The sequence below is a fragment of the Nothobranchius furzeri genome, chromosome 15 (genome assembly GCF_043380555.1).
Source record: "Nothobranchius furzeri strain GRZ-AD chromosome 15, NfurGRZ-RIMD1, whole genome shotgun sequence".
Classification (NCBI taxonomy): Eukaryota; Metazoa; Chordata; class Actinopteri; order Cyprinodontiformes; family Nothobranchiidae; genus Nothobranchius; species Nothobranchius furzeri.
The window spans coordinates 43,309,388-43,319,323 of NC_091755.1; positions in this window are offsets into that span (position 1 = coordinate 43,309,388).

A 9,936-nucleotide genomic window follows, 5' to 3' on the forward strand; every position below is an offset into this window, starting at 1 on the left:
TGTGGAAGAGCCAACATTCCTGTTTACCGAGATGCGGGCCTGTGGCTAACAGCAGGTGAGCGCTGGGTTGTGGGCAGCTGAGAACCACACAAAGCCCGACACTCTTCAGCTCCTCCATGTTTGATGGCAGAGTCCCAAATCTTCCAGTTGTTCAAACCACTTTGAAGCAAACTGTTGTAGTGTGGACGGTTTGCACTACAGATGTATAAAATAATCAATAAGATGTGATGACACCATATGAATATGAAATACCGGTCTGTTCAGAAGTTTAATCAGAAGATTCTAATGACTTTACTTCTTCAGGGACCACAGACACACCGACAGAGTCAGTACATGGTTTATAAGAATGAATTTATTTCTGTTTCCCTGAACTAATGATGATACATGACGAGTGATGTGTGATGTAATGGATAGGAAGTGATTTCAGGTGATGTGTGGAACGTTGGAATGGAAACTGAGAGAACTCGTGAGGTCTGGGCTGTAAAAGCGTTTGACTGTGTGTTTGTTTATTTACATGTTTATTAAAACCATCCGACGCAATCTGTTGAATCTACGCATCCTTGTGTGGAGATTCTCGTGCCATCCAGCGGGTCGAGAGGTCGTGCTGGTCACTGCCGGCGGAGTGGACCTCTGATATCAGGAACCCGTAGATTAGCTCTGACACGACCCGTCTAGTCTGAGATGTCTCCAGGTGACGACAGGAAGCTGGAATGCTGGTTTGGCTCTTAGAAGAGCCGATGGTCTGATATCACTCGCAGCGCTGCAGAGAGGCGTTTGACTGGAGGAGTAGATGGTTTCAGAACGGCTTCTTCCCTGATTTGGCTGGATCGGGAGTCAGCTGGAAACTGAAACCGATAAGAGGATGGGGGCAGCTTGCTTTCCTTGAAGTGACAGCATCCTGACATAGCTCATTCTGGAAGATTCTGAGACCGTCAAGACTCAAACTGCTGAAATCTCTTCATGTGAGAGTGGTTCTATTGCAGAAAACCTCATGGACATGTTTCGTATCGAATGACTGACAAATTCCAAATTGTATTTGTGAAGAAGTTTCCAAAATGTCTCGAAACGTTCTCTATTACCTTGGTTGACTAAGATAAGATAGAATAATCTGCAAATTTGGATCCCGTCTAGAATTTGGTCGAATGTCGCTTCTGTGAGTCAAAAAGTGCAAGAAGTTTGAGACGTGTTTGGGAGGAGCTAGTGACTAAACCACAACTAAAATGAGGATAAAATGCAAACAAAGTGAGACCAGAAAATGTGCACAAGCGGTAAAACTTTATCCTCTACCTCACTGGAAGATGACAGAGCGAGAGAGAGAGAGAGAGAGAGAGAGAGAGAGAGAGAGAGAGAGAGAGAGAGAGAGAGAGAGAGAGAGAGAGAGAGCGAGAGAGCGAGAGAGCGAGAGAGCGAGAGAGCGAGAGAGAGCGAGAGAGCGAGAGAGAGAGAGAGAGAGAGAGAGAGAGAGAGAGAGAGAGAGAGAGAGAGAGAGAGAGAGAGAGAGAGAGAGAGAGAGAGAGAGAGAGAGAGAGAGAGAAGACAGACAGACAGACAGACAGACAGACAGACAGACAGACAGACAGACAGACAGACAGACAGACAGACAGACAGACAGACAGACAGACAGACAGACAGACAGACAGACAGACAGACAGACAGACAGACAGACAGACAGACAGACAGACAGACAGACAGACAGACAGACAGACAGAGAGACAGACAGACAGACAGACAGACAGACAGAGAGACAGAGAGAGAGAGAGAGAGAGAGAGAGAGAGACAGAGACAGAGACAGAGACAGAGACAGAGACAGAGAGAGAGAGAGACGGGGGGGGGGGGGGGTGTACAGACTTACAGAGCAGATTAAAAGGATGAATGCTGCAGTTTTATGGTATGCACCTATTCTTCCGGCATCCGCCCTGGGAATTTTTCTTGTTCCTTATCTTTTCTTGTGTTTCCCGTTCCTCCAGATTGTCCCACTGTTGAAGACGGGAGAATACAGGACGGTGTCTGTAAGAACGCACTAACACAAGACTGGCCATGTGAGGAACGTTTGTTTTTCAGTGGAAAGTCCAAGGTTGGGATGCTGCCATGATGGTGGATCAGAATCGGATGAGTTCTGCACCATTTATGTCCCGACCTGTCCATCTACCATCCTGTGTAAAAACAAACCAGTGAGCTTCTAAAAGCCATAGAAAGCCCAGATTTGAGGAGCAACAAGCCCAGGAGATGAAACGATGAAAGATGTGAAGGTTTCCGTTGCGGCGGCTGTGCTGTGAGAATCCTAGCGTGACGGTCAATAAAAGGAAAGCGTAAATGACAGAGGCCTGCAGGAAGACAGGACAGAGGAGATGAGAGACAAAAACAAGTGTTGGTGTAGAAGAGAGGGTTTGCTGGGAGAGGTCGTGTATTGTTCTGTGGTGCTGCAGCGCATTAATTACAGGACGAGCAATGAGAAGCTCTGCTGAGGAGCTATGAATAGACAGTCTGAGTTCCTCGGAGTCACTTCTAGAGCACACTGCTGTCTGGATGATGTACATCTACATCTCTGCTCCGACACGACGGATTAGAGCCTGCGAGCAGCTGGTGTTAGAGCCTGGTCAGCGTTCTCTAAAACGTTTTAAAGCTTTGCTTCATCAAGTCGAACGAAACACCAGGAACAGCCGAATAACAGGACCAGGATCACCCAGCCGAGAAGAAACACCACCAGTCCTCCTGAATGAAGCTCGGTGTGTGTGTGTGTGTGTGTGTGTGTGTGTGTGTGTGTGTGTGTGTGTGTGTGTGTGTGTGTGTGTGTGTGTGTGTGTGTGTGTGTGTGTCGGTAGGCGATAAAGGTGGGGGATTCCCGTAGTGACCCTCGTTAATGGTGTGTATGTGTGTCCCCATCCATCATCACACACATTTCCCTTCTTCAGCATGTTCAAAAATAGAACGTTGTGTGAACATGACCTCTCCCACACACACACACACACACACACACACACACACACACACACACACACACACACATAAACGCACGTACACACACACATTCTGTAGAAGAATCCAAGACACAATAGCATTGTAAAAGATGTGTGTGTGTGTGTGTGTGTGTGTGTGTGTGTGTGTGTGTGTGTGTGTGTGTGTGTGTGTGTGTGTGTGTGTGTGTGTGTTTCTGTACACACACACGCGTACGCCTTATCAGAAGGTTTGACAGAAAATGTCCCTCTCACCGTGTCCTCCCTCTTTCTCTCATTGTCTCTCTCTCTCTTCTGTTCGCCACAAAGTCTGCAGCAGCAGCCAAATTTCCTTTGGGGCGAAGGTGTGGTGCTGCGACACTCCTGCTCACACACACATTCCACTTGCTCCATTACAGAAACCTTTGAGACACACATGTTCTGTGTCGATGAGCCAGGCTGAAAGCTGCCTGGTAACTCAGTGCCCTGATGAGAGGACAGGACGGAGAAGAGGCTGAAGGCTGTCCTGGTCCACACTTGGGTCGCCCTACACCCAAAAACAAAAGCTACTAAATAAGAACATTTATGAATATTATGTGGATTGTAAGTAAGCTGTATTTATATCACCTTTCACAGACGAAAAGGTCCCAAAGTGCTTCACAAGTTAAAACGTACAGCGGAGCCAGCGCTCTGAAAGTCAGCACAAGAATTTTTAAATTGATGCGAGAGGAAACTGGGAGCCAATGAAGAGCTTTTAGGATGGGGGTGATGCGAGCTCTTCGGTTGGCACGGGTCGGTATTCTAGCAGCACTAGAACTTGTAAGCGGGACAACTTTTTGTTTAGACAAGAAAATAAACTGTTACAGTGGTCTAAACGGGACGTTACAAAGGCGTGAATAATCAACTCAAGATCGTTTTTGGATACCATTATTCTGAGTTTGGAGATTTCTCTCAAATGCTAAAAACAAGTTCTAGTCAGCTGCTTTGAGTGATGCTCAAGAGATATTCCTTTTGTAACAGGTGTGTAAATGGTAAATGGCCTGTATTTGATATAGCGCCTTCTAGAGTCCTGGAACCCCCCAAGGCGCTTTACAACACAATCAGTCATTCACCCATTCACACACACATTCACACACTGGTGGGGATGAGCTACGATGTAGCCACAGCTGCCCTGGGGCGCACTGACAGAGGCGAGGCTGCCGAGCGCTGGCGCCACCGGTCCCTCTGACCACCACCAGCAGGCAACGTGGGTTAAGCGTCTTGCCCAAGGACACAACGACAGCGACAGACTGAGCGGGGCTCGAACCTGCAACCTTCCGATTACGGGGCGAGCACTTAACTCCTGTGCCACCGTCGAGAAGCAATTTTATATTCCATCCAAAATCCAAAATCAGTTGTTCCTTTCTGTGTGTATTTATCTTCTTGATATACTGATTGTATTTTATTTCTGCGGGGAAGCTTTTATTTTCTTAACCCACTGGATGTCATTTCCGTGGTGGCGCTCTTTTCCCTCAGTTCGCGCTTAGCTGCGCTTGGGAGAGGTGAGTGAGTTGAGTTGTGTCGCATATGAATGTGTTAATGTTATAAAAAACACTTTCGACTTGCATTCATTAACTCTACAGCCTGTTTGATGTTGTTATCCATCCATTTAGGGTTTTTTATCAGTGCAGTGGCTGTAAGTTCATGTAACCTTTATCAGGCTCTCCTGTGCCATTGTGGTTTCTTTTTGTTCTTTATTGAAGGTGTTTGTGAGTAGACCTGTGGTACCGAAGTGCTGTACTGAAAGTATTCTTGTTTTAAACAGAATAAACCTGCCTGACTGGCTGCAACCCTGTGGTGGTTCTTGTCTGCTGGCCCCTTGGTCCACGACACACAACGCAGAATACAAAGAGACAAGGGAGGGGTCGGCTACACTTTGTCAAAGAAAACACCAAGATTTCTAAGGCTTGGTTTAACGGACAAGCTCAAATCACCTATGTGCTGGAGAATCCCTGGAATAGCATTATCAGGGGCAGTCACCCTTCAGTTTTGTCTGAATTCAGCTGTAGGGCATTTGCACCGAGCCACTGTTTGATGCGCTAGAGACAAGTCAGTAAGGAATTCAATGTTTGAACCTCAGAGGACCTAAAGGAACAATACAGCTGATGATCATCAGAAAACTCCCGCATTGACTTTCCTAAAGGAAGAATGTAAAGCAAGAACAAAACCGGGCCCAAAACAGAGCCCTGGGGTACTCCACACAACAATTCAGTCGGACAAGATCTGGTTGACTGAGACACTCGAGGCTTCTACCCGATAAATAGGATGAAAACCATGCCAGGACTGGACCTGACATCCCAACCAAATCTCGGAGTCTACTCAACATGATCTCATGGCTGGCCGTGTCAAATGCAGACGAGGGGTGTAGCAGGACTAGCACCGCGCATTTCCCAGTGTCTGCGGACATCAGAATGTCATTGGACACTTTAAGCAGCAGAGTTTCCGTAGAGTGGTGCTTACGGGAACCGGACTGGAACCTGTCAAAAACATTGTGATCCTGAGAGACAGATGCCAGTTGTACAGAGACCACTTTCCATAAAACTTTAGACAAGAATGGGAGTTTTGATATTGGTCTAGAGGTTTTAGGATCTGCTGGGTCCAAATTAGATTTTTTGAGAAGAGGTTCCACAAAAGCACGTTTAAAGCAACTGGAAAACACCAGAAGAAAGTGACAGATTAATCAGTCTGGTAACCCAAGGACCAATGGCATCAAACACTTTTAAAAGGAGTTTACAAAACATGATCAGACCAAAAGAAGGCTTCATTGTGGTTACCGAGGCTAAAATATCATCCTGTGTTACAGCTGAAAAAGAGGACCACGAATGAGCAGCCGGTTCATCTACATCATCGTTACATGACAGGAAGGATGAAAGCTTGTTCCTAATATCCTGAATTTTGTCAGCAAAGTAATTAAGAAATTTGTTAGCATCAGCTTTGTTAAAAACAGGCGTAAGAGGAGCAGCAGGACCTACAATAGAGCCGATGGTGTCAAATAAAACTTGTGGTTTTGTTCTTGTTTCGGATAATCAGCTGACGGAAGTAGTCAGACCTGCTCTCTTTTATCAGTTTGTTTAAAGAAGACAGGTCCTTAAGGTGCAGCCTATGGACCTCAAGTTTAGTAAACTTCCACAGGTGTTCCGTTTTCCTGCAGTCCTTTCATGTTCTGAATGCTCATTTATCCATGGACAAAACCATTTCCGAGGTACCAGGTTTGACTTAAAAGGAGCAACCTCATCCAAAATGGATTTACAGAGACTGTTTGGGCTGTGAATAAAGCCGTCCACATCCTGAGATCCCACGAGCAAATTAGAGTCAAACAGTTCAGAGACTCTTGCTGCTGTATTCTCAGTAATGATGCGCCTTTGTCATGTGATCTCAGAAGGCGTGGACTCAGGATTGGAGAGCAAATCAAATAAAACACAGCTGTGGTCACTCATGTGGACATCCTTCACATTAAGATTAGCAATATTAGGATCAAGTGAAAACACAGGGTCTACAGTGTGGCCTTTGTGATGGGTGGGGCCAGAAACTTGCTGCTCAAAAATAAAAGATTCAGTCATTGTTAAAAGTTCCTCCGCCAGGCCAGAAGTGCTGTCATCAACTTCTCGTCGTCGTCTCTCGTCTTCCTCCGCTTATCCGGGTCCGGGTCGCGGGGGCAGCATCCCAACTAGGGAGCTCCAGGCCGTCCTCTCCCCGGCCTTGTCCACCAGCTCCTCCGGCAGGACCCCAAGGCGTTCCTGGACCAGATTGGAGATGTAACCTCTCCAACGTGTCCTGGGTCGACCCGGGGGCCTTCTGCCGGCAGGACATGCCCGAAACACCTCCCCGGGGAGGCGTCCAGGAGGCATCCTGACCAGATGCCCAAACCACCTCAACTGGCTCCTTTCGATCCGGAGGAGCAGCGGTTCTACTCCGTGTCCCTCCCGAATGTCCGAGCTCCTCACCCTATCTCTAAGGCTGAGCCCGGCCACCCTACGGAGGAAACTCATTTCGGCCGCTTGTATCCGCGATCTCGTTCTTTCGGTCATTACCCAAAGCTCATGACCATAGGTGAGGATTGGGACGTAGATCGACCGGTAAATCGAGAGCCTGGCTTTCTGGCTCAGCTCCCTCTTCCCCACGACAGATCGGCTCAGCGTCCGCATCACTGCAGACGCCGAACCAATCCGCCTGTCGATCTCCCGATCCCTCCTACCCTCACTCGTGAACAAGACCCCGAGATACTTAAACTCCTCCACTTGAGGTAGGACCTCTCCCCCGACCCGGAGGTGGCAAGCCACCCTTTTCCGGTCGAGAACCATGGTCTCAGATTTGGAGGTGCTGATCCTCATCCCAGCCGCTTCACATTCGGCCGCGAACCTACCCAGCAAGAGCTGAAGGTCAGAGCTGGGTGAAGCTAGGAGGACCACATCATCCGCAAAAAGCAGAGACGAGATTCTCCTGCCACCAAACTCGACACACTCCACACCACGGCTGCGTCTAGAAATTCTGTCCATAAAAGTGATGAACAGAACCGGTGACAAAGGGCAGCCCTGGCGGAGTCCAACCCTCACTGGGAAAAGGTCCGACTTACTACCGGCTATGCGGACCAAACTCACGCTCCTCTGGTAAAGGGACTGAATGGCCCTTAACAGAAAGCCACCCACCCCATACTCCTGGAGCGTCCCCCACAGGGTGCCCCTGGGGACACGGTCATAAGCCTTCTCCAAATCCACAAAGCACATGTGGATTGGTTGGGCAAACTCCCATGCCCCCTCCATCACCCTTGCAAGGGTATAGAGCTGGTCCACAGTTCCACGGCCAGGACGAAAACCACATTGCTCCTCCTCTATCTGAGATTCAACTATCGATCGGCCCCTCCTCTCCAGTACCTTGGAGTAGACCTTTCCAGGGAGGCTGAGGAGTGTGATCCCCCTATAGTTGGAACACACCCTCAGGTCACCCTTCTTAAAGATGGGGACCACCACCCCGGTCTGCCACTCCCTAGGAACTGCCCCCGATGACCACGCAATGTTGTAGAGACGTGTCAACCATGACAGCCCTACAACATCCATAGCCTTGAGATACCCAGGACGAACCTCATCCGCCCCCGGGGCTCCGCCGCTGTGTAGTTGTTTGACTACCTCAGCAACTTCTGCCCCCGAGATCGGACAGTCCATCCCCAGGCCTCCCAGCTCTGGTTCCTCCTCGGAATGCGCATTGGTGGGATTGAGGAGCTCCTCAAAGTATTCCTTCCACCGTCCGACTATAGCCTCAGTTGACGTCAGCAGCTCCCCATCCCCACTGTAAACAGTGTGAGCGAGTTGCTGCCTTCCTCTCCTGAGGCGCCGGACAGTTTGCCAGAACCTCTTTGGAGCCGATCGATAGTCTTTCTCCATGGCCTCACCAAACTCCTCCCACGCCCGAGATTTTGCCTCGGCAACTGCCACTGCTGCACCCCGCTTGGCTATCCGGTACCTGTCGGCTGCCTCCGGAGACCCACAGACCAGCCACGCCCTGTAGGCCTCCTTCTTCAGCCTGACGGCTCCCCGAACCTCTGGTGTCCACCAGCGGGTACGGGGGTTGCCACCACGACTGGCACCGGCCACCTTACGCCCACAGCTAGCAACAGCCGCCTCGACAATCGCAGAGTGGAACAAGGCCCACTCGGACTCAATGTCTCCCACTGCTCTCGGGACGTGGTCAAAGCTCTGCCGGAGGTGGGAGTTGAAGACCGTCTTGACAGGTTCTTCTGCCAGGCGTTCCCAGCAGACCCTCACTATGCGTTTGGGTCTGCCAGGTCTACGCGGCATGTTCCCTTGCCATCTGATCCAACTCACCACCAGGTGGTGATCAGTTGACAGCTCCGCCCCTCTCTTCACTCGGGTGTCCAAAACATACGGCCGCAGGTCAGATGATACGACTACAAAATCTATCATCGACCTGTGACCTAGGCTGCCCTGGTACCAAGTGTACCGGTGGGCATCCTTATGTTCGAACATGGTGTTCGTTATGGCCAAACTGCGGCTTGCACAGAAGTCCAATAACAAAACACCGCTCGAGTTCTGATCAGGTGGGCCGTTCCTCCCAATCACACCCCTCCAGGTCAAGCTGTCATTGCCCACGTGAGCATTGAAGTCCCCCAGCAGGACAATGGAGTCCCCTGATGGAGCACTATCTAGCACTCGTCCCAGGGACTCCAAAAATGGTGGGTACTCTGAACTGATATTTGGCCCATAAGCACAAACAACAGTCAGGACCCATTCCCCGACCCGAAGGCGCAAGGAAGCTACCCTCTTGTCCCCCGGGGTAAACCCCAACACACAGGCAGAGAGTCTCGGGGCTAACAAAAAGCCAACCCCAGCCCTCCGCCTCTCACCCGGAGCAACTCCAGCAAAGTAGAGTGTCCAACCCCTCTCCAGGTCTCGGGTTCCAGAGCCAATGCAATGTGTCGAGGTGAGTCCGACTATATCTAGCCGGTACCGCTCAACCTCTGCCACAAGCTCCTGCTCCTTCCCCGCCAGCGAGGTGACGTTCCATGTCCCAAAAACTAGTTTTCTTGTCCGGGGATTGGACCGCCAAGGCTCCCGCCTTGGTCTGCCACCCGATTCACATTGCACCGGACCCTTCATGTTCCTCCTGCGGGTGGTGGGTCCACAGTTGGACGAGCCCATGTATCCGGTTCGGGCTGGGCCCGGCCGGGCCCCATGGGCGAAAGCCCGGCCACCAGGCGCTCGCTCACGGGCCCCAACCCCAGGCCTGGCTCCAGGGTGGGACCCCGGTAACCCTCCGGGCCAGGTACTCCAACTCTTCGTTTTAACCGCCATGAAAGATCCTTCGAACCGTTCTTTGTCTCACCCTTCACCTAAGACCAATTTGTCATGGGAGACCCTACCAGGGGCACTAAGTGCCCCAGACAACATAGCTCCTAGGATCATTAGGGCACTCAAACTCCTCCACCACAATAAGGTGACGGTTCAAGGAG